Source organism: Gorilla gorilla, chromosome 15, assembly GCF_029281585.2.
Source record: "Gorilla gorilla gorilla isolate KB3781 chromosome 15, NHGRI_mGorGor1-v2.1_pri, whole genome shotgun sequence".
Lineage (NCBI taxonomy): Eukaryota > Metazoa > Chordata > Mammalia > Primates > Hominidae > Gorilla > Gorilla gorilla.
Window position 1 is genome coordinate 70,514,936 of NC_073239.2, and position 24,942 is coordinate 70,539,877.

Below are 24,942 nucleotides of genomic sequence, written 5' to 3' on the forward strand. Positions count from 1 at the left end.
ATTTATTGAGTAGGATTAGATGCTTATTGCCTATGACACTTTAAATACCATTACATTGAAGTTTATACAAGAAAGTCCAAGTTTAAAACTGGAATCTTAGCAATAACAGCTGGGCCATTTGTTTATGTGATAGGCAGGAAAGAATGACTTCTGTAATCTTTCTATTTGGCTGCAGGATTCTGCTTAGGGGAAAAAAATATGGGGAGGGGGAAGAAAGAAGCTAATTTCAGATTGTCAAGCTGAGCTGAACACTGCTGGCTAATTTGTCCCTCATGTTAAGACCTCTGCCAAGGTTCCTCTTGTATCCTCTTGCTCTCTCACACCTGACAAACCAGTACTTGAAATACCGTAGCCCACCTCAATGACAGCAAGGGGTATGTCACTAGCTAGCTTGCAGCTCTCTCCCCCAGGCGGCTCACATTCCGCATTTTGTTTCTAGCATGAAAGACTTTGTTTTAAATCATAATAGCAACCAGGCTGTAATCACATTAGAGCGCACATGGGGAACTTGCAAAAAGTCATGTGTTTTGGATTTGACATTCTGATTTATGGTTGTGTGCTCCAGTTACACAGCTGCAATCTCATTTTCCGACAAAGATGTTTTCTATTTTTCTATTACTTTGCTTCACCCTGTCTTTATGTTGGGGAAAATGAAAGCCACCAGGTGAAGTCATAACATAAGTAAAAATGTTTTTGTGTTTGGGTTGGAGAGCGTAATAAATGGTGTATACTGGCATTTCAAACACAGCTTGTTATTTTTGAATAAAAATGTAAAGGGAATTGCTTACTTAAGGTAATCGCAAATTAAAGAAGTACTCAGAAATTTGTTTGTAAAACCCAGAATTATCCTCCAAACTTTCTGTCTCTATCACTCAATATTAACATCCCAAGAGGGGAGTTGGACAGTAATGTTCCATTTTGGATGTGTAGGTAAACTGAGCTCCCTGTCTGGTATGCTTATTTCACCAAACTCAAAGACGTTCAGGGTTGGGAACTTGTAAAGACAATCTCTACCAACCTATTCATTGTGCAAATGAGGAATGTGAAACAGAGATGTATAGTGACTTGCCCAAGGTCTCACAGCTGGTTAGCCACAGAGCTTAAACTGGAACTGAAATTTCTTTCTTCCCAGTCCATTTTCCACCATTCCTTTTAAATGCAAGTTGAACAGCACTTTTTGTGGTAAGCTGACTACTACTACAAACAATATTCCAAATAAGACTTCTGTTAACATAGAGAAAAGAAAACTTCTTTTACTTTTTTGTGATTTCCTCAAGTCTAACATTTTTGTTGTGAAGTGTGGTGAAAATTCAGACCCATAACTCGTTCAGCAATATACATGACACAGTAATCTATCTTGGTCTCATAACTTGGGTTATGTTATTAGCAATAAATATAACAATCTTGAACTCAGTTGTATTAAGATTTAACACATTTCAATTTTTTCACAACATTTGAATAATTCCAAATATAGTTATGTTTTTGGCAATCCAATAAAATCTTGATGAAGGGATAAAAATATTTGTATAAGAACATTTAAAAATATATATAATGAAGTCATGCATGGGTATAAGCAGTTTGATTGACGTGGAGATCTCTATAAAGAATGAGAAGAACGCTGGCCAGGCGCTGTGGCTCACACCTATAATCCCAGCACTTTGGGAGGCCGAGGCGGGTAGATCACCTGAGGTCAGGAGTTCTAGACCAGACTGGCCAACATAGTGAAACCCGTCTCTACTAAAAATACAAAAATTAGCCGGGCATGGTGGCAGGCTCCTGTAATCTCAGCTACTCGGGGGATCGAGGCAGGAGAATTGCTTGAACCTGGGAGGCAGAGGTTGCAGTGAGCCGAGATCACACTATCCGACTCCAGCCTGGGGGCCAAAAGCAAGACTTCGTCTCAAAAAAAAAAAAGAATGAGAAGAACAAAGAACACTAAAGCTCTATTGTTTGGGTCATTATTTTGATCCCCATTTCTCTCTCACATAGATTTGGTCTTTGCTTTAGGGGGGATTTTGGATCCTATGGTCATTAGGTCACCATAGTTTTCTCATAGGAAAGGAAATCCATATATGCAGTAATTAAATATGTTTTAGTAGGGTTTTCTAAATTGCAGATAATGATCAAACTGCTCCCTCTTATTCAAGGAGGAGAGAGAGAATGGGAAACCAATAGTTTTGTTTATTATTTTTAGTTGAATACTTGTAAACAGATGCTACATCAAAGTTTTAGATTCTTATATGGGAATAACACTTAGCAGTGGACATGTATAGTAGTATGTATAGTGTACTTATTTTTTGGGCTGATACCCCTCTCCCCCAGCCTCTATTCTCCCCCTTTTCTGCCAATAGCACCAAGATTTTCCTTTTGGGGAAGTTACTCCTATTCTTTTCTCATCCATGAGATGAATATCATATCATGTGAACCCAAAGAGTCAGCTTAAGTCAATCACCTTATTCCATCTGTTCCTTGGTGACAGTGATGGTATATGATGGGCATATGATGAGTAATGTGGGCCAATGAGATTGAGTCCAAGAGCTTATGGGGATGCTGCTATTCAATGTGCTATGTTTGAGAACCTACCAGTTATTCTTTTTTTTTTTTTTTTTTTTTTAATTTTAAGGGGAAGAACCTGGAGCACCTCATGAAACTGACATTGAGGAAATGGCATGGTAAAACAGTAAAAAAAAAATTTCTTGTTACATGGAGTGAGCTGCTTCATCAAGCTTCTGTTGAAGGCAATCCTACTGGAAGTTTTAGTCAAATGGAATTTTTTAAAAATCTCATTTTAAGGTTTTCTGGCACTTGTAACTGAAAGATCCTAACTGACACAGCAGGAAAGCGGAAGGGTGGCAACTGTTCAGTTAGGGCATAGTTCTCAAGATTGTCCTTTAGGAACATGTATCTTTGTGGGATCTCATCTATCTCATACAAGGATTGCATTGATGCATGTAGTGTTCAGTAGCATGACTGACCAGAGTGGAAGTTTCTAGAAATTGTAGCTATCATCATGATGATGATGGTGATTATGATTGTTAAAGACTGGGTTAGGAAATGATTTTGTAAATACAATGAGAAGAAGAGCTTTAAAATTTGCCTAAATTTCCCCACTTAATATTAAAAGGGAGGTGTGCTATTAAATTTTAGGTTTTTCTCAAACTCTCACAGCTTTTTTTGTGGGTTTTTAGTGAATTTTGAGCCCCCTTTTCCCTCATCTCTATTACTTTATGGTAATGTGAAGGCTCATTGTTATGTGAACACACTGTTATGAAACAATACTCTCAGACATAAGCAGCTTTCCTTAAACCAAATCAAAAATACTATTTCTATTGCCCATGATTTTCAGAGGACTTCAGAGGACCCTGAAGCATGGGGTGCTGTGAATGCCACTAACTAACTTCATTAATCACACTTACAATGTAAAGGGAGAATTTTCTACTTTCTATAAATAATCTAAAATTTAAAAGTTTGTCAACTAAAACATTTGTAAAATTTGTATTGATAAAGTCCTACAAATAATATGACTCCTATCTTGTTTGAAATAGTTTTGTCTGAAGTTTTGTCATAAAATGGAAACTACCTATACACATGAAGTTTGCAGGTCCTTGAAAGAAAGGGTTTTTTACTTCTTTTTTCTTTTTGTCCTAGTCCATTCAGGCTGCTGTAAAAAAAAAATACCATAAACTGGGTGGCTCACAAACAATAGAAATTTATTGTTCATGGTTCTGGCAGCTGGGAAGTCCAAGATCAAGGCATCGACAAATTTGGTGACAGATGAGGCCTCGCTCCCTCAAAGACAATAGTCTTATCACTCTAACCTCATGTGGCAGAAGGAGTAAATGAACTCCCTGGGGCCTCTTGTACAAGGGCACTAGTACTACTCATGAGGGTGGAGCCCTTATGACCTGATTACTTCCCAAAGGCCACACTTTGTAATACCGTCATCTTGGGAGTTAGAATTTCAATATATAAATTTTGCGGGGGACACAAACATTCAGTCCATTACACTTTTAGTGCCATAATGGGATTTGGTTTTTATTATCAATGACCTACAGGATGTACATTTTAATCTTAAAATAATCTAGGGCAGAATGTGTGTTCATATAACTCAGTTTGTCACTGTTCTTTTCACCATCATCATCAGGACTTAATGCCTAAACATATCCTGAGTATGTTTAGCGTACATACCCTTGTGCAACTCACCTGAGAGTGGAAATGAAATGATGAAAGCACCCCTGCACTCTTGGCCTAGGTGCACATTTACTGATATTACACATTGAGCAGAAGAGACTTAGCAAGAAGCTAATGAAGCTTAAAGTTCAGGTCCCTGTACTTGCATGTTCCTTCCAGGGACCTGGGAGGGACTCTGGCAATTTTTACTTGTAAATTTCTGATTTTTTTTTTCCAAAATAGGGCTTTCCAAAATTGTATCTGCCTCAGGCCTTACAAAAACAGGGAATATCTTGGCATCTATGTTTCTGTTGAGAGGTAGGAGCAAAAGGAAAGCTTTAACTCTCAATCCTGGTGTCGTTTCCAGGCACAGAGAGTTTAAAATATTCCTCTCTTCCTCACCATGTGCAGAGAACACTGCTTTCAGAAGCATTACCTGCAGCTCATGTTAGTGAGAGACAGAGAGCTGCAGTACTGTGCAGCCATTCCTGGTTCATTAGCAAAGCAATGGGTACGTAGATGCAGAGAATAAGGACTTTTGTAATTTGTCATTAATCCTGGGATAGGAGGATAATAATACAGGACAAGTGCAGCATGCAGGCATGAGAACATTGAGAAGAGAACCCATGGGAACAGGAAGAAAATGAGCATAACTACACCAAATACAGATTTCTGTTTTCAACAGACTAGTTAAGTGTTTGTGTCAGTCTTTTGTGAAAAGAATTGGGACTTACAATCAGAAACTGCACATACTTCGAAAACTGCAGCTTTATGCTAACTACATCATGTCTGTATAGTAAGCTAACCATATAATACAGTATTCTACTATATTAAATATGAAGTAGAATGTATTTGTCATTTCATGGCACAAATCATTCATATAAGACATTTCCTTAACATATGTAACATATGATACAAATTTATTTAAAATACACTCAGACTCTTCCACATCCACCATATCAGTAACAGTCACCTCCTTAGGAGGAGTAACTCATGTCCTCCATTTGTGTCATATTCTTCCTCACCTTTTTCTTTCTTTTCTTTTTTTCTTGAGAATGAATCTCACTCTGTCACCCAGGCTAGAGTGCCATGGTGCAATCACGACTCACTGCAGCCCTGACCTGGGTGCAAGCGATCTTTCCACCTCAGCCTCCAAAGTAGCTGGGACTACAGGTGTGTGCCACGACATCTGGCTAATTTTTCAAAGTTTTTTGTGGAGATGAGGATCTCCCTATGTTGCTCAGGCTGATCTTGAACCCCTGGCTCAAGCAGTCCTCCCACCTCAACCCCCCAAGGTGCTGAAATTATAGGAGGGAGCCACTGTGCCCAGCCTTCCATACCTTTTTATACATATGTTTACTTTTTCAATTGCAGTTAAGTGTAGATATTATTTTATCAACTTTTAGGTCCACATTTTAAAAAGTAAGTATCCAGTATTCTACCATATAGATTCTGCAACTTTTATTTTAAACTCAAAGATATATGAAAGATCTTTTCATAATGTATATGTAGATGCTTATTATTAACTACTGTATAATATCCTATAGTGTGATCATACCGACATTAATTTATCCATTCCCTTATTGGTGGAACTTTTGCTATTACATTCAATGCTGCAATGAATATTTTTATGCATTTTTCTGCGTATTTGTTTGTGTTTCTCTAGGAAAGACCACAAAAATAGTAGAATTTCTGGGTCACTTTACATGTGAATAGAAACTGTCAGATTGTACTCCAAAACTGTTCTTCTGGTTTACAGTATTCTTACCACATATGTGAGTGCCCAGTTCCCCATCTGCTTAGTAATATACAGTGTTATCAATCTTTTCAATTTTCTTTTTTGCTAATTTGATGAGCATAGTTTTCTGATTATTGGATTATTTAATTTCTGAGTTAATATTTTTATACCTTTATAAGGTTTCTCATTAAAGAACAATTCTGAATATTTTTATATTTAGATACTTGTAATTATAACTTATCTATTATGGGCAAGATTCTGGAGCTCAAATTGATAAATAAGGTAAGCAGCCAGGTCAGAAGGCAGTCATACAACATTTATTTCTGGCTGGTTGGGCTGTGTATTACATCCAGGTCAGAGATGCTTTCTACTTCAGCTATCTGAGGGAAGACAGGAGAGGCGCTTAACTAACCTTAAATACATCTGATAGACATAATTTAAGTAGGTTTAATTTTATACACATGTATTCAGCAGCTACTGTGTTCACAGCCCTCTCTAAGATTAAAAGATAAATCAAATATAATACTTACCTTTAAGTATAATAGTGAACACTGATAGTGTAAAAAAAAAACAGTTTAATAGCAAACACTGATTGGCTAAAAAATAAATGCAATACAAGAACTGTTTTGATGAGGGACAAATGACATAAAAAATGGGTTCTGCTGGCTGGGTGCGGTGGCTCATGCCCGTAATCCCAGCACTTGTGGAGGCCGAGGCGGGGGGATCACGAGGTCAGGAAATCGAGACCATCCTGGCTAACACGGTGAAAACCCGTCTCTACTAAAAATACAAAAAAAATTAGCCGGGCGTGGTGGCAGGCGCCCGTAGTCCCAGCTACTTGGGAGGCTGAGGCAGGAGAATGGCGTGAACCCAGGAGGTGGAGCTTGGAGTGAGCAGAGATCGTGCCACTGCACTTCAGCCTAGGCGACAGAGCGAGACTTCGTCTCAGAAAAAAAAAAAAAAAAAAAGGATTCTGCTGAAACTTCAAGGAGAGAGCTCCAAATGGGCTCTTAGGGCAGACATCAGAGCCAGTGTCTGTGCACAACCTTGAAAACATACAGATTTCATGTGGCAGGGGGATGGGGAAGGACACTCAAAACTGAGAGAAAAGAAGAGCACAGAGGCTAGATCTTGGCCTAACTAGTGTGTGAGTGAACTTTTTAGGATGGGAGTTAATATGGGACATAAGCCCAGGAAGTTCTCTGGGCCTGAAATATACATTATTCTGTAGAACAGTTTTTCCAAGTGCAGATCACCTACAGCTGAACTGGAGGCTGCTCATTTAAAACATACACTCCCAGCTTCACCTCAACCAATGAGATTAAAATATCTAGGCTGTGGGGCCCAGGGATCTTCATGTTTTACAATATTCTCCAAGGATTTTTAAAAATTGCGTTCCATTTGAAATTCGCTCTTGTAGACAATGCTGAGTCTTTGAAAAACTTTGGATTCTTCTGGAAGAGGACTAAGGGAATCAACCATTTAGGGAACAGCTTGCAGGTGGTTAGGGAAAAAGAAAGGGAAGTGACCCTGAAAACAATCCTATTGGCTAGATGCCCTTGGGACATACTGTCCTTCGGATTGCTCTAGGATCAGGATGTATGTTGGTCAAAGCAGCCCAGGTCAAAAGCAGAGATGCATTTAGGGCCATTTAAAACCAATATTAGCCTTAATGCTCTTTGAAAGAGGCATAATTAGGAATGTAAAAGTCAGGTTACCTCTGATTAGTGAGAAACAGAGTGAAGGGTGAATCCATTAGAGGCTTCTTGTAAGACATTCACACTTTAAGAACATTGCTTTGATGGCTTTGAAGGGGGTGGAATGGGGGAGAAAGGCAGCAGAACCAGTTCTTACTTCAAAGACCTATTACAGCCTTTTTCTTTTTAGGGCAATACTCTTAAATGTTTTGAGTAGCACTAAAAGGTTTTTTAAATTTGAATATAATGGATTTGGCCATTTGCAGGTAAATTTTGATTGGCCATAAGATTAACTCATACTATGATTCAACTAATGGTTTTGAAATTGTTTGAATTTGCATATAAGCATTTATATTTTCATTCACATAATTCCAATGGGGATCTTTATTCCCTGTTTGGAAATGAAACAGAGGTTAAGTGATTTCCTTCAGTAGATACTAGAAACCAGGTTTTCCAAATCCTAGTCTAGGGTTCACGTCTCAAAACTCCTTGAAGAAAATGAAAATATGGTGGAGATGCACTTTGGCAGATAAGGAAATAGTTCTCCGTCCCTTGCAGATATAAACACTTGGGTATATAAAGCAATCTGAGAAATGGAGGGAATCACTCACAAAGGAGTTTGAGAGGCCTGGCTAGAGGAGGCAGACATGGTTAAGTAGAAAGGGCCAAGCTGCTGAGCAACCTGAAGATTCCCCCTGCCAGTAGAAGCTCCAGTACAGAAGCTACAGTTTGATTGCTGTAGTAAACAATCAGGGCAGAAGACACCCTGACAAAATATTCTTCAATAGGGGAATCTGCTTATGTAGAAGATACTCACAAGTCAGGACAGAAAGGACCGAATTAAAGTGGGGAATGGGCTTAAAGAGTTTTTGGGGAGAGAAGGTTCTTACATTAGGCCAAGCCTAAGGTACAATAAAAGGAACCAAGAGTTTAACATCCATGGTGTACCTACCAAGTGCTGGGCACTGTGCTATTTACACACTTGGGATTTAGAGGGACAGATGGGATCCAACAGATGTAAACTTTCAAATGTTGTCCTATTGGAAGTGCTACAAAAGGAGGGTCTTTCATTCCATCCTTCTCATTTCCTACCTTTGAATTGCATTTGTCCAAACAAATTCCACAGGTAATACATTGATTTACGTGAAAGGCAGTTCATAACAACATCTTGATTTTTTTCATTAAAATTTTTTTATTAGTCTCTATGTCACTGTATCAGGGAAATTAAGACCAGAGCATATGGCTATATAGACCGACTATGGTTTGCTTTTTATAGATATCCGTTTAGGAAACAAGTCTTGAAAATCAATAATATTAATCTCTGAAGTACTCCTGAGATTTTCAGTGAATGTGTAAAGACATTTGACTTGTTTGTTTTGTTTTTAATACAATTAAGTCCATATTTATCTGGCTCACTTCCTCAGTTTTTTTAAGGACAGGTTGAAGAAGTTCAAGGTCTTATGCTTTGCCCCTAAAGCAACTGCACTCTTGTTTGGGAGAAAAACACACATAAAATGGTGACCTAACAGGTAGAACACACTAAAACTCAGTAAAGAGGGATGGCATAGAAACCATACTAACCATATTTGAGTCCTCACTCTACCACATATTAGTTGTGTGATTCTAGGCAAATTGCTCAGTCACTCTGTGTCTCATTTTTCCCATCTGTAAAATGAGAATAGAAAGTTAATTAATGCATCTATGGGTCTTAGGACAGGAGCTCCATGTTTATTATTTCTTAAGAAGATGTATGTAAATAAAGTGTGAATTTTTGAAGGGAGAGGTTTCTTTGAGTATGAATACTTAGGGGAATTTCCATGGACCACTTAATGGATCAGGTAGAATTTGAGCTGTGAATTTCAGAAATAGTAGAAATATATGTATATTTATATCTGAATATATTTGCAGTTACTGACTCCTTTCTGAAGCCAAGTTTATATCCACTGACCTCTCTGGCAAGAATGCATCCATAATGGCTTGTCTTTCCATAATCAGAAATTTTTAAATTATAAAATATTTATTATAAAACATGTAGAAAATATGCAAGTACAAAAATGAAACTATAGTTCTACTTTATCCCTTGTTGAAAGTTTGTTGCATTTCCTTCCTATCTTTTTTTTTCTTCTATGCACGTATTTTAACCAAAATGTGGTCATATTATACATGCAGTTTTGTATCCTACTAGGACAGCATTTTCCATTGTCATCAATTATTCGTGAAAAACACTGTTTTTAATGATTATGTAAGCAGACAGGGAGGGTCTCCAGGGACTACAGGAATTTAATCAACTCAAGCAATCAGCCTGTTTTACAGCCTCCTGCCTTGCAGCCTGTTTTTTCCCTAACCCTGTGTGGAATGCGGTAACCTAGTGGGCTGGAGCTAGGTCCTGACAGACCCAGGCAACTTATAGATGAACCAGAATGAACTTTCCTCATTACCATGCCAAAGTCTCCACCCCAGGAGGAGATGCAGCTTTATTATCATAACATGTGCCCTATGTGCTGGCAGGATGACTGACTGAGTCCATGCCCCTGGGACCCCTCCACTATGTGCAATGATGTACCCTCTACCCTCTTCATTGCTCCATAAAACCCTCCCCTCCCTTTCCCTCAGCGAGATGCTGCTTTGGAGAATCCTTTCAGTGCTCTCCTTACCTGTGACAAGTAATAAAACTCCTATAGATCAAAACCTGCATTCTTGTGGAGAGTCGTTTGTTACTTACCCCATGAACAAACCCTGTATTTTTTCTGGTAACAGTTTTGGATCATATGATTCATCATTGTTTATTTATTGTTATAATTTAGATGTTACAGCTTTTCACTATTATATAAAAAATACAATAAATATTTTTCTACCCAAATCTTTGTGAGGTTATTTGATTGTTTCCTTGAGAAAGCACCCTGAAATAAATGTACTGGGTTAAAGATTATGGATGTTTTAAAAATTCTTCTTGCTTGTAGTTGAAATGATTTCAGAAAGGTTAAACTAATTTATACCCCCGCCCCCACCTTTTTTTTTGAGACAGAATCTCGCTGTGTCACCCAGGCTGGAGTGCAGTGGTGTGATCTTGGCTCACTGCAACCTCCACCTCGCTGGTTCAAGTGATTCTCCTGCCTCAGCCTCCATGGTAGCTGGGATTACAGGCGCCCACCACCACGGCTGCTAATTTTTGTATTTTTTTAATAGAGATGGGGTTTCACCATGTTGGCCATGCTGGTCTCAAACTCCTGGCCTCAAGTGATCTGCCCACCTCAGCCTCCCAAAGTGCTGGGATTACAGGTGTGAGCCACTGCACCTGTCCTAAACTAATTTATACTCTTGCTAGCGATGTTTAAGAGTTTCCAACTCACTGTATATTCATTAAAATTAGTACTATCATTTTTTAATCTTTGTCAGTTTAATAGGTGAAACATAGCATTTTACTTTAATTAGCAATATTTGTTGGCTAGTGAAGTTGAACTTTTCTCCAGCTTTATTGAGGTAAAATTGACAAACATCTTATATATTTAAAGTATATAACATGATGTTTTGATAGATTTGTACATTGTGAAATAATGACCACAAACTAATTAACATATTAATCACCTCATGTTATCAGTTTTTTTTTGGTGAGAACATTTAAAATCTACTTTCTTACCAAATTTCAAGTATACAATACAGTATTGTTAACTATAGTCACCAGACTGGAAGTTATGAACTTTTAAAAAATGTTTCTTCACTTTGATTTCTCCGTCACTGATCATCCAAATGTACCCTTTGTCCAGTTTTTGAGGGGAGGGGATTTTGGTTGTTGTTTGTATCAACTTGCATGAGCTTTTCACACAGTAGTGGCATTAACTTTTTGTCAAATTTGTGCCAAATTATTTCTATCTGTCCTTGGTGCATGTAAGTTTTCTATTCTTATGTAGTCAATTTTTAAAGTTATTTCCACTTGTGATTTCTTCCACTGCTTTTAAGTTTAGAAAGCATGAATTTCTGTTTGTTTTTCTTTAAAAAATTTGTATAAAAAGCTAAATATTTACCATGAAGAGGTAAGGGAGATTTTGTTTTTATCATCACGCTTTTTTTCTCCTGCTCTTTCATTTCCTTCTTCAAACAAATCTATGATAATTAAAGTCATTTATGGTTAATTTTGGGAAAACATATTTTTCTCAATTCCAAAATTTCTACTCTTGTTTCACACCCATTTCTTGTAGAGTCTGCAGTAAGTGCAGTAGTCACATTAAGTAGAAATTATTTTCCACTGAGGGCTATAGAAGTATCTGTTCTTTACCTTCCTAAAAATGCATTGCTTGACAAAGATTAAAACTTTGGCACATAGCAGTTTTAAAAAATTTGCTATTGACTCAGTGTGCTCGTGATTTGGCAGAATCCACTTTGTTGAGTTTGCTGTTGTTGATGTTGGTTAAAACCTCCTCAGTGCAGAAATGTAAAATGCACATCATCTCATTTGTTTTCTTAAGGAGACTGATTCTACCCTCTGCATTGCTTCTCAGCGGGTCTGCCTTAAATGAGGAGAAATTGGGGGATGGGAGAATTTATACAATCATATCTCACAGGAGGTTTGATGTAAAAGAGATTAAGCCTTAGCATTGTTTCCCAAATTATTTTAAATGTCAGTTTAAAAGGCTTTTAAGGTTTTTTATTTTGAACGGAAGTATTAACTAGAACTGCCAGGGGCAGTTAGTTTGAGAAAAGCAATACTGTGCATCTTAAATTGGGTAGAAATTTTTATGACTCAAATTCTTCATTTATTATACCCAGATGGTGAGAGCAGGCTGCTGTCTCTGATGCCCTGGTGGAAACAAACCATCAAGGGACCCTTTTTAAAAATGGAAACCTCACTAGGACGTTTGAACATGGTGTCAGCATTGCCTCTTCTTTGCCATGTTGACTGGAACATCTTGAACTTGAAGACAATTCATTGAATTCCCAAAGTTTAAAGATCTTCCTGAAATTTCCTGTTGCCTGTATGTGCAGGGGCTATGGAATTAACTGAAGGTGTTCCTTCACCAAAGTAACTACCCACCCAAAAAGATGAAGCAATTATTTGCTCATTCAACAAATTATTTGTTCATTATCTATTAAATACAAGGTGTCCTATGGAATTAAAAGAAGTTGCTTTTAAAAAGTTAAGTATAAAAACTGAAGAAAATACTTAAAAGTATAATTCGTAAATTATACCTTAATGAAAAATTCTTTCATTTCTAGGAATCCTTTATTTTAAAATGAAATATACTTGTCTAATGTGGCATTGATGGTCGCTTAGTGTGTACAGCACTTCATAAAGTATGCTTACATATGATATATCATTTGGTTTATCCACTCTTTATAATACATAGCAAAGACATTACCATCTTCATTTTATAAATCAATGACTCCATAGATAAAGTTACATGGCTAGTAAGAGATGGAGTTAGAAATCAAACACAGGTTCTTGAATCTTAGGCTGACTTCATTCCCTCTATGCTATAATGCTGAAAGAGAGGGAAATAATAAACAGCTACTTTTGTAGGTGTGACATTTTAAGTGTTAGAGCAACATTTTACTGGTGACTGCTGTCATAGCTTTCTTTGTAAAAATGAATGTAAATTAGGGTATTGCTAGGATTTAATCTTTTATAAAAATAGAACAGCAGCTATGGTTTAAGTATAGTATGACTGCAAAGAAACTTTATGATATTTTGAGTTTAAACATGGAACACTCATTATTGCAACTTTTTTAGGAGAGAGAAACCCCAGGTTACGTTCTATCTCAGCATTGCATCAGAATTTGCTTTATTTTTGTTTTTTGTCTATTTCATTTGATACTGAGTTCATCTGGAGATTCAAAGCTGAACTGACAAATAATTGTAGCCACAATCACCTAATTGTGCTGATCATTAAGAGGGGAGGGTTTTCTGTCTGAGGGTAGTGTGGCTAGACAATGACAGGCTGGGTTATAACTGCTGAAACCACCATTGTGTGTTAAAAGAATGAGCAACAGATCCAGAATTTTGGTTGTTTGACTCTATATGAATTTTTGCTAGACTCTAAACTTGAGAAAAGTTTTAGTCATGGTACCCTTGCTCAGTAAAAAGCAGATGGGGAGAGGATTGTCATCATTTGTACTTGGGCTACAATGTAGCATGGATGCAATTTTGGAAAATAATTACTTAAAGGCCATAATACCAAGGAGCGAGGACATAATCAATTCAATTCAATAAATGTTTATCAAGTGCCTCCTCTAGGTCAGGCACAGTGCTGGGACCTAAGGCTATGGTAGAAAACAAGTGAAATACAGCCACTTTGGTCATAGAGCTAGAGGGTAAGGGAAATTTCTGGTGTTAATATGTGATTAATTACAATAACATGATGAATAAAAAAGTAATGTGATTAATAAGAAAGTGAATGAAGAGGCCAGGCACAGTGGCTCATGCCTGTAATCCCAGCACTTTGGGAGGCTGAAGTGGGCTGATCACGAGGTCAGGAGATCAAGACCATCCTGGCTAACACAGTGAAACCCCATCTCCACTAAAAATACAAAAAAATTAGCCAGGCGTCTTGGTGGGTGCCTGTAATCCCAGCTACTCAGGAGGCTGAGGCAGGAGAATGGAATGAACCTGGGAGGCTGAGCTTGCAGTGAGCCAAGATTGCATCACAGCACTCCAGCCTGGGCGACAGAGCAAGACTCCATCTTAAAAAAAAAAAAAATAATAATAATAATAATAAAGTGAATGAAGAGTAAAGAAATCTAATCTAGTCTAAGGACTAAAGGAAAACTTATTGAATCTTTCAAAGATCTTAGCAACAAAAATAGTATTTAGAAAAACCAAGGTATGATGGTTAATTTTATATGTCAAATTGATTGGACCACAGGGTGCCCAGATATTTGGTCAAACATCATTTCTGGTGTTTGTGAGGGTGTCCTTGGATGAAATGAATGTTTGAATCTGTAGAGTTACTGAAGCAGATTGCCCTCTCTGATGTGGGTGACCCTCATCCAGTCAGATGAAAGACCGAATAGAACAAAAAGGCGGACCCTCATGCAAATAAAGGGAATCTCCTCTTTCCTGACTGCTTGAGCTGGGACATTAGTCCTTTTCTGCCTTCAGAATTAAATTAAAACATTGGCTCTTTTTGTGTCTTAAGCTGCTGGCCTTGGACTGGAACTTACACGTCAACTCTTCTGGGTCTCCAGCTTGCTGACTGGAGATCTTCAGCCTACTTAGCCTCGGACTGGAACTTACACATCAACTCTTCTGGGTCTCCAGCTTGCTAACTGGAGATCTTCAGCCTTCTTAGCCTCCATGATCACAAGATCTAATTCCTTAATAAGTCTCCCTCTCTCTTCCTCTCATCCTCTTTTCCCATATATATATATATATATATATATATAATTAATATTTATACATATGTATATATACAGACATACACATATACATACACATCCTATTGATCTTATTTCTCTGGAGAAACCTAATACACGAGGCATCAAAACCAAACCAGGGCCAGGCATGGTGGCTCACTCCTGTAATCCCAGCACTTTGGGAGGCTGAGGTGGGTGGATCACAAGGTCAGGAGATCGAGACCATCCTGGCTAACATGGTGAAACCCCATCTGTACTAAAGAATATAAAAAAAAAAAAAAATAGCCAGGCGTGGTGGCGGGTGCCTGTAGTCCCAGCTCCTCAGGAGGCTGAGGCAGGAGAATGGTGTGAACCCGGGAGGCAGAGCTTGTAGTTAGTGGAGATCACGCTACTGCACTCCAGCCTGGGAGACAGAGCGAGACTCCGTCTCAAAACAAAACAAAACAAACAACAACAACAACAATAACAAACCAAACCAGACATCATCTTCAGGAAGCTTTCTATGACTCACCAAGGCTGGATTGGGTGTTTCTCCTCTGGACTTCCATAGAATCTTGTGAGTGTAGTCCATTTAAAATTAGAAGTATTTTTCAAATTTTTAGGTAATGTTAGATTCTAGGGATCAATAGCTAAAGAACTATATGTTTCTGAATTAAGGCATTGAAACAAGAATTTCAACATTGCTGAGTCTCAGAGATTGTTTCTACTTATAAGAAAGATCCAAAATATGGTTGTCATATGTCAAAAATAAGCTTTATTTTCAGTTTTACAGAGAAAGAGTATGTGACATTTTCCTAAATATATGGAGACTCTCCAGAAGAAAGGAATATATTTAGCGTCAGCAGGGCAAGGGTCATGAAGGTACCCTACTTGATTGAGGACATGGGCTGGGGGCCAAGGAGGTGGTCCATGTGGTCGGGATATTGATTACATGCAGGGGAATTGACCATATAAGTAAATATATTAAGAGAATTGAAAGCCAGATTTCTGTCTTTTAGAGAAAGGATTTACCAATAAAAAGAAGGAAGGCTAAAGAAAACCCATACATGAGTCATGGGTTTTGGAATTTATAGAGAGATAGATATAGATATTGAAACAAATATAGATTTATGTATAGACATGTGGGTATTAGAGGGAGTAGAAGCAATCATACCCAGTAGCAATGAGTACGCCTCATACCCATATCTTGATTACTAAGTATCATTCTCCACTAAAAGGAAACAGAGTTCCTTGGAGAAATAAGTGATTCTGGGACTGGAGCAGGAAAAGTACAAGATGACTCTGAAAAATGTTGTGTGCTAAAAAAATAAGAAAGCCTACAAAGAATATTGGGGACATATCAAAAGGATACAAGAGTTATTTTGAAAAAACTCTCACTGGCTACATGTAGAATGATCTGGGCCTCAAAAAACCATAATGATAGAAATGTATGAATGGATAAATATAAAAAATGCTATCTTTCAGTAGAATGCCAGATAATGAATGTAAAAGGAATAATAAAATTTAGAAAAAAACCACTATTTAAAAACCATAATAATAATAATTGATTAAAGCAAGACTCATCAATGGTTGCTAAACTGGTGGATAACATTTGATGAGGAATGGGATATTTACATAGTCTCAAAATAGAGCCACAGACTTTACTTATTAATGAGTTTTTAATAAGTATAAAAGATATATTAATTAATTTTAAAGTGGAAAATCTGGTCAATACCATCTTAAGGAAAAAAGTTAACACAATCTTTAAATTGGAAAGTTGACAGAATGTGTCTTGTGTTATGCACTAAGAAGACTACAGCATCATTTTTGTAGTGCTCTTGCTAAAAATCATGAATATGAATTTAATAATGAAGAAACATCAGGTAAACCCAGACTGAGGGTCATTCTACAAAGTAACTGTTGTGTACTTTCAAAAATATTAAGGTCAAAATAGACAAAACAAAGCAAGCCCTCTTGGCTATGAAATGCATGGCCGATCCTGGATTTGATCCTGGACTTGTAAAGGACGTTAAAGGGACAGTTGGCACAATTTGTTTAGGATCCATGGATTAGCTATTATTATTGTATTGATGTTAATTTCTTGATTCTGATTGTTTTGCTATAGATACATAGGAAGATGTCTTAGTTTTTAGAAAATATTCACTGAAATACTAAGGAGTATCCTATCTACAACTTACTCTCAAATGATTCAGAAATGTACATACAGAGAGACAGAGAACAATAAACGAGAAAGAGAATGTAAAATGTTATAATTGGGGAATCTGGGTGAAAAGTGTACCTGATTTCCTATACAATTCTTGTACCTTCTCTGTAAGTTTAAAATCATGTTAAAATAAAAGTTTAAAAAATTGTTATCCTTAAAATGTAATTACTGACGTACCTGTTAACAAATTAAAACAATGTGTTTTAAATGCTTTTGTTTTCTGGAGCCTTTTTTTCATGTTATTGGGTCAGATCTCAGAATCAATACAACTTATCAAAGGCATACATTTACTTAACTTTCAACTAATAATCTATTAAACATGTAAAACAGTTCCTGAGCTTTAACAACGTTGATTTCATATTGCCACTTGGTTGATAGAAGAATATAAACCATAGTCAAGTCAAGAACTTGATTTTTAGAAAAGAGGAATCTCAAAGGTAATCTAACAGTTGTTCAGGAAGAGTGTGAGTTATCAGTCACCCTGTAAAACCAAAAAATATGATTTCATTATATCAGGAGTGAAGAGACTGTGGCAAAAACAAAAGAAATGGAAAATGTGGCATTTTTCCACCTAGAGCTCACAATCTAATCCTGAACCAGATCTAGTTCCTTGACTACAACCACCAAAGGACTTTAAGACTAGTACAAATTTCAGCTGTGCAAACTGAAACCTTACACAGGAAGGGATGTAGGACAACAGTGCACAGAGTTGGGAGGGATGAATTCATTCAAGGCATTTTTATGAAGAACAAACCAGGCTGAGGCATTCTTTCTAGCAGGGGGGATACAGCAGTATACTAGACAGACATGGTCCCTCCTGGAATTTAGGCTTATGGCACAATTAGGAGCTATGAAATGAATAGTCACCATCCAAATTATTTAGTGATGTTTGTAATAAGTATCACAACGGAGAAGTTTGGGTGCTGTGAAGGTGTATGAGGAAGGTTAAGAAAGGCTTCTCAGAGAAAGTGAGGTTTCAGCTTTGGCAAGAAGAAAGACTAGGAATCGACTGGATTAAGGGAGGAGGGAACCTTGCTCTGGACAGAGGAAATACCCCCTTGTGGAAGGCAGATGGAAACCTTTGAAGGACTGCAAGGTTAGTGTGTCTGGTGCATGGTGAGCTGGAGGGAGAGTGAAACAAGATGTGCTGGCTTATGTGAACCTTGTAGGATCCTAAAAACACTGGAGAATGGGTTGTTGGGGAAAAACGGGGGAAACAAAAGTGGAGAGGATCAGCAGCTGGAAAAGTGGTGCTGTTGTATAGGCATCATGTAACAGAGGGTTAGCCTGGAGTGTTAGCAGTGAACATGCAGAAGAGGATGGAGAAATATATTTGTTGCTGATGTGGAATCCATAGAGTGATCAGATATGGGGGATGATGGAAAGAGAGAAACCAAAATGACCTGAGAGTCTTGGCTTGAGTGTCTGGGAAAGTAGCAGAGCCGTTCATTAATCTACAGAGGGAGGAGAATTAGTTTTGAGATAACGATCATGAATTAAACCAAGGATACTTCTTGGAGGAGCAAGAAATAAGAAAGCACTCCATGAAAGTTACAAGGAAATTATATGGAAAGGCATGAAGGCAGAAAGAAGGCCATCAGTAAAGGTATCTGCTTGCAGAGGAGCGACTAGAGAGAAGGACTCTATTGAAAAGGAGGAATGTAGAAGACAGTCTCAAAGGAAAGGCAAATATATTTGAATTCAACCAGTTGTGCCTGAAAATAGATGGTGCTGAAGACTACTGTTTAAGGGTTAGATTAAAGATTATCCTAATCTAATTAGGAGTGGGATTGCTCATGATTGACCATGGGGGCAGAGGCAGAAGGAAGGTGCCGCTAATTTGATGCCCAAAGAGATTCAATAGTGACAAAAATAAATAGTGCAAAATACTACACTTGGATATTTAGTCCTGTCCAAATAATTGGGATAGGGAAAGGGATTATAAGCAGTGGAGGAGAAGGACACTAGATACCATAAATTCTGCAGGAGCTGGTCATTTGCCAAAATGAACGATGTCAACAATGATAGTAACAAATGCAAAGACTATTCATTGTGCCTTTACTACATGCTCACTAATCACTTACTATGTTTGATCTCATTTAATTGGTGCTATCACCTTATAAGTATTTTTTTAAATCTTCATTTGCACCTGGAAAATAGAGCTCAGAGAAGTTATCAGAGAAGATATAGTTAACTCCCCAAACATGAAACAACTTAAGAAGTGGAAGAGGCAAGGTACAGGGCTAGAATGATTAACTCTAAAATTCTTATTCCTTACACAATGATTCTAAATCATTTCTAACCTAGAGAAACCTCAGGAGGCCCAAGGTTTCTATCTGTTCGAAGAAGAATCTGGAAATGGCTCTGGATGCCCCATCCATATCAATTTTGCAGACCCGTCTGGAGCTCTGTTGCAGTGGAAGAAGCTGCATAGGAGAAAGGATGAATGAGAGGGCTGAACATAAGAACACGGAAGGGGCTGAAGCCTCCACTTTTCCCCACCTCTGCCTATTGCCACGGTATCTGGATTAAAACTCCATGAATTGATCACTGTTTTGGTTTATTTTTCTGACTCTCTAGGGTGGGAAATGTTCTCTATCTAGGCAGTAATCCTTCCCTACTTTGCATGACTCCCAAGAAGTAGTGCTGCTAGGATTTGAACCCAGGTCTGGTAGATGCCAGTGTGCGTGGGCTTCTACAGGCAACACACCCCTTTGTAAGGCTGGGGGAAGTTTGCAGGGGGGGTCTTTTAGCTAAACACCCAGCGGACAGTGGCTTCCAGGGAGGGTGTGACTAGAAATTAGAAAATCTAGAACTTAAACTGCATTTCACTGGCCACAGCTAGCAAATGACCTCAGCTCCTTCTTCCTCTATAGAAATCCAGCTTGCTGGATATAGCACAGAAATTTCAAGAATAACTGCTGTGTAGCCTCAGTTATTTTATTGTTAAAAGCTATGCACCAAAATATAGGATAGCAATTGTGGGAGAGAGGATGGGTTTTACCAAGTTTAACTCAATTTAACATTGTGTCTTAAAAAAATCTTATGTTTCAAACCAATTCCACTCATTGAGGATTCAAGTTCACATAACTTTGCAACACACAGCTTCCTGCCACTATGGAAAAAGGGCTTTAGAAGACTTACAAGGCTTCATAGACTTCAAATAAGTCTTATGAAACAACATGTTCACGTGTTAAGTGCAAATGAGTCAGAAACATAAGGATTAAATTTCCCTTAAAATACACAGGGGTTTGAAAATGAAGGGAAAAATGCTGAGGGCAAAACGTGTTTTGGATTTTGGCAAACCCAAAACATTTGAAAAAAAAAATGGTTTGATGTTTGATGAACCCTAAACACAGCAGAGTTTGCTCATCTCTCATTGTAATGAAGACCAATAGACCATTTTTGTGTGAAAATGCAGAATCCCACTGGAACTGCCTGTGGACCCCTCACTACTGTAGAAGTTGACTGATTCTCATTTCACTAATTCACAAACTTCCTTGCTCACACAGTGGTGGTGGTCTCCCCACAAGCGTTCTCAGCAAAGACATAGTAAGAGCATATTGGAGAAGACGCCTCGGATTACTGAGACTTCATTAGTCTTATAAAATGCACTTGGGGGCATAACCACTGTACAATAAAACATTAACAGAAATCATTAAAATGGAACCATGCCTCGTCAAGATAAATAAGAGGACTGTGTTTTATGTGGCATTGTCTTTATTTCTTTAAATTGGTTTGTTCACTTGCTAATTTGCAAAACTGAACAATCAGACGTTCTGTGGTATAAATTAAAGCAGTGAGATTCCTCCATTCATAGATATCCCATCAGAACCCCTGATTTGTACTGAAGTTTCTGAAGTCATAAAGATGAGAATTAAGTCTGGAGGATGTTGTAGAGGCCACAGTAATATTAGGAGGTGAATAAAGAGAATGGTGTTTTTTTCTTCCCAAAGTACTCTCTGAGGGTCTATGTGAGAACAGAATTTGAAGTGTCTTTTTTTGCCCCTTCAGTCTTAGGTCTCTCATTGTGTGCAAACACCGGCTTCTTCATTAATGAATTCCCAACCTAAATAATTCCCTCTGAATTATTTATGTTGGGCTTTGATTTGAACAGACATTACTTTACTCTTATAATCCTCTAGTAGTTGGAGTCATGTGACAAGCTGTCCACTTTTTAAAAGACTCTTTCATAATGAGTCCCAAAAAATGTTTCAAAGACAGGTTGCTCTGAAAATAGCAACATTAGGCACCATGAATGAGTGCTGCATGCCAGCCCTGTGCTAAGCTCCTTGCATACCCTATACCACAGAAAGTTCTATGAGGGAGGTGCTATTACCTCCATTTTGCAGATGAGGAAATGGAGGCTCAGCCAATGAAATCATCATGGTAGAATTGATATTTGAACCATTCATTCATTTGACAAACATTTATTAAACAATTTGTGTCAGGCATTATGGCAGATGTTGAGGATGTCACGATGAATGACAGAGCTCTTGCTCTCACAGAGTTGGCATTCTAGATGGAAGAAGACCTTTCTGACCTGAGAGCCATGTTCTTGACCACTGTATACATTCTTTGTGGTTTTTAAGTACAGAGGGACAGAAATCAACACAATATGAATTTCTCTAGAATTAGTTCATATGAGAGTGTTTGGTTATAGGAACAAGGCTGTCTGTAAGATACCATTCTTCAGATAGAGAAAAGTTGACAAAGCAGAAAAGAAAACCTCTTATGCAACAAGTTAACCTTCTCCATTTTGCAAATTGGCATACTGTAAGTCTGAAACCATTGCTAAATACACTGACGTGGGCCTGGACCTCAAGTTGTTAAGAATTCCTTTGTAGGTGAGGAGGATGTTCTCCCCTACCTTGGGTGTCCAGTTGAAAAAGAACTTTGCTTTCTTTCTCTATTAGCAAGTACTTGCTGGCATCCTTGTGACTTTCCCAACTAACTGATTTGAAATTTTATGGATCTGAGGGTAATTTGTTGGTGGCATATATATATATTTTTAATCCAGAAAGCTTGGGCTTGTAAAACTTGAGCTGCAAATTTTTATTTGCCCAGCGTGCAAGAATTTGGGGGATGAAAAAGGATCTAGACCAACTTTCTTAATTTATAGAAACAGAAAAACTGAGGTCTAGATATTTGAAATACACATAGCTCTCATCAGGGCAGGTATGGTCTAAATCTCATAGGAAAGAATCAGAATTAACCATTCTTAAACTAAGTTTTATTGATTACTCACACATTCATTGGAGTCACTCTCATTATTATGATTTAGAAAATATTACCTAGAAACTCCAGTCCATCACTGTGGGAAGTGAACCTCCTTTCCCAGAATATCTGCACATTTCCAGGGCTCACATTCTTATGCCCACCGCTGACTCCAGGTTCCAGCTGCTCACCTTACTTCCATTTGAGGATAATCATATCGTCCCTCACATTATGTTACTGCTCCATGGTGCATTGGCCTACACTTGGAACTCAGAGCTTTGACATAATTCTGTCCCCGCCACACACACACAGAAAAAGACCAAAGCAAGCAGCAAATAAAATATAAAAAGACTCATTTATAAAAAGCCTTTTTGGATTTATCAAACTTCACTGGGGTTTAGGTAAGATTGAGATGATTTATTATTGCAACATCTTACTACTGAATATTGGACAGTCTTCATCTTAAAATGCCCCTTGCTCCTTGTTGCAAGTAAGGCTGAGTCCCCAGCCACATTGCCCTGGATGCTCTTTCTTTCTCTTCCTGCTCCTGCTTCCTTTTCTAAAAGTCTCTCTCTTCTCAGGAACAAAATACAAGTTCTTCTATGTTCCCTTTGTATTAATTGATATATAATTCATATACCATACAATTCACCATTTTAAAGTGTACAATTGAATGGTTTTTAATATATTCACAAAGTTGTGCAACAGTCACTACTATATAATTCTAGAATATTTGCACAACTCCAAAAGGGAACCTCATACTCTTTAGTAGTCCTCAGTCCCCTAGCTCCCAGTTCTTGGCAACCACTAATCTACTTTCTATCTTTGGATTTGCCTGTTCTAAACATTTCATATAAATGGAATCATTCAATATATGGTCTTTTGGTTCTGCCTTCTTTCACTTAGTGTAATGTTTTCAAGGTTCATCCACATTGTAGCATATATCGGTACTTCTTTCCTTTTTATGACTGAATAATATTCCATTGTATGGACATACCTCATTTATTTACTCATTTATCAGTTGATGGACATTTGGTTTGTTTCTAACATTTGGCTATTGGAATAATGTTGCTGTGAACATTTGTGTACAAGTGTTTGCATGAACATATATTTTCAGTTCTCTTGGGTATATACCTAGGAGTAGAATTGCTGGGTCATATGGTAAGTCGATGTTTAACTTCTTGAGAAATTGAAAAATTTACGCCTACATTTTCTTCTAAGAATTTTATAGTTTTAGCTCCTATAATTAGGTCATTGCTTCATTTTGAGTAAATTTTTGTAGGTAGTGTGAGGTAGGGGGTCTAATTTACTCTTTTGCATGTGGATATCCAGTGTCCCAGCACTATTTGCTGCAAAACTTTTCTTTCCTCATTGAATTGTCTTGGCACTCTTGTTGAAAATTGACTAACCACTAAATGTATAGTTTTACCTCTATGTTCTTAAGCAGAACAATTCCACAATCTCCAGCCCTCACCTCCAAATTTAGCTCAGGATATTCCTTTGCACACCTACGGATTTAGCTGAAGCATAAAAAATATTGTTCACAAGTATGCCTCTGATTAAAGTCTTAGACAAGAATTACCCTCTAACACACTGGGAATGAGGAGTGAAGAGGAAAGATGGTTTGTCCTTCTAGTTACACAAGAATTAACAATACAATACAGTAGCCAAGAGGATGATCAGACAGTCATACTAGTTGTGTGAAGATTTGGGGCAATAATCTAGTCTCTTTGAGCCTTAGTTACTTTTTGCAGTATATATCTCATAGTATTTCCACGTAGAAATTCCTTCTCAGAATTTCTCAGTAAATGTGTGTTTTCATTAATCTTGCATTCCATAAAAATCAATTGAGAAATCAGAAAAACAGGAAAAAACTATCATAGTTCTTCTGTGAGAATTAAAGCTTAATAATCAACATAGAAGTGTTATGAGCTTTAAGACAGACACCAATGTCACACCGAAAGCAAGAACAAGAACTGCTGACCCTCAGAGTTGAAAGTTAAGGTAAGCATTTCTGGAAATGAGACAGTCTCATATAGGAGAAAAGCAGCCACCATCCAATCCTGATCAGCATTGTATGGCTATCGAGTACTTGAAATGTGGTTAGCCTGAATGAAATGAGCTATAAGTATAAAATATGAATTAGATTTTAAAGTCTTAGTATGGAAAAAAGAAGGTAAAATATCTCATTAATAATTATTATATTGATTACATATCAAAATTATAATGTTTTGGATATATTAGGCTAAATGACATATTATTTTTGCCTTTTCCCTCCTTTTTTAATGTTACTCCTAAAGAATTTAAAATTATAGAGGTGGCCAGCATTTGTGGCTGATGGCTATTGTTATGTGTGGCAGGCAAAATTTTAAGACAGCCTCAAATTTCCATGCTTCTGGTGTACACACACCTTCTGTTTGTTTGCTTGTTCGTTCGTTTGAGACAGATTCTCTCTCTGTCGCCCAGGCTGGAGTGCAGTGGCACGATCTCAGCTCACTGCAACCTCTGTCTCCTGGGATCATGCCATTCTCCAGCCTCAGCCTGCTGAGTAGCTGGGATTACAGGTGCCT

At 37.7% G+C, this 24,942-nt stretch overlaps 1 long non-coding RNA gene across 4 annotated transcripts in view; it reads left to right on the top strand.

The window, feature by feature from the left end:
• Window positions 1-17,363, top strand: part of LOC129526638 (uncharacterized) — a 422,067-nt gene extending 404,704 nt beyond the window's left edge. For 3 of the 4 annotated variants that reach the window (XR_010130749.1, XR_010130754.1, XR_008671333.2), the window contains one exon: window positions 2,624-3,521. This is a non-coding gene — a long non-coding RNA (uncharacterized lncRNA). Of the gene's footprint in view, window positions 1-2,623; window positions 3,522-14,735 lie in introns of those variants that run through there. The other variant, XR_010130751.1, reaches the window with a different exon arrangement.
• Window positions 17,364-24,942: the final 7,579 nt, after the last annotated feature.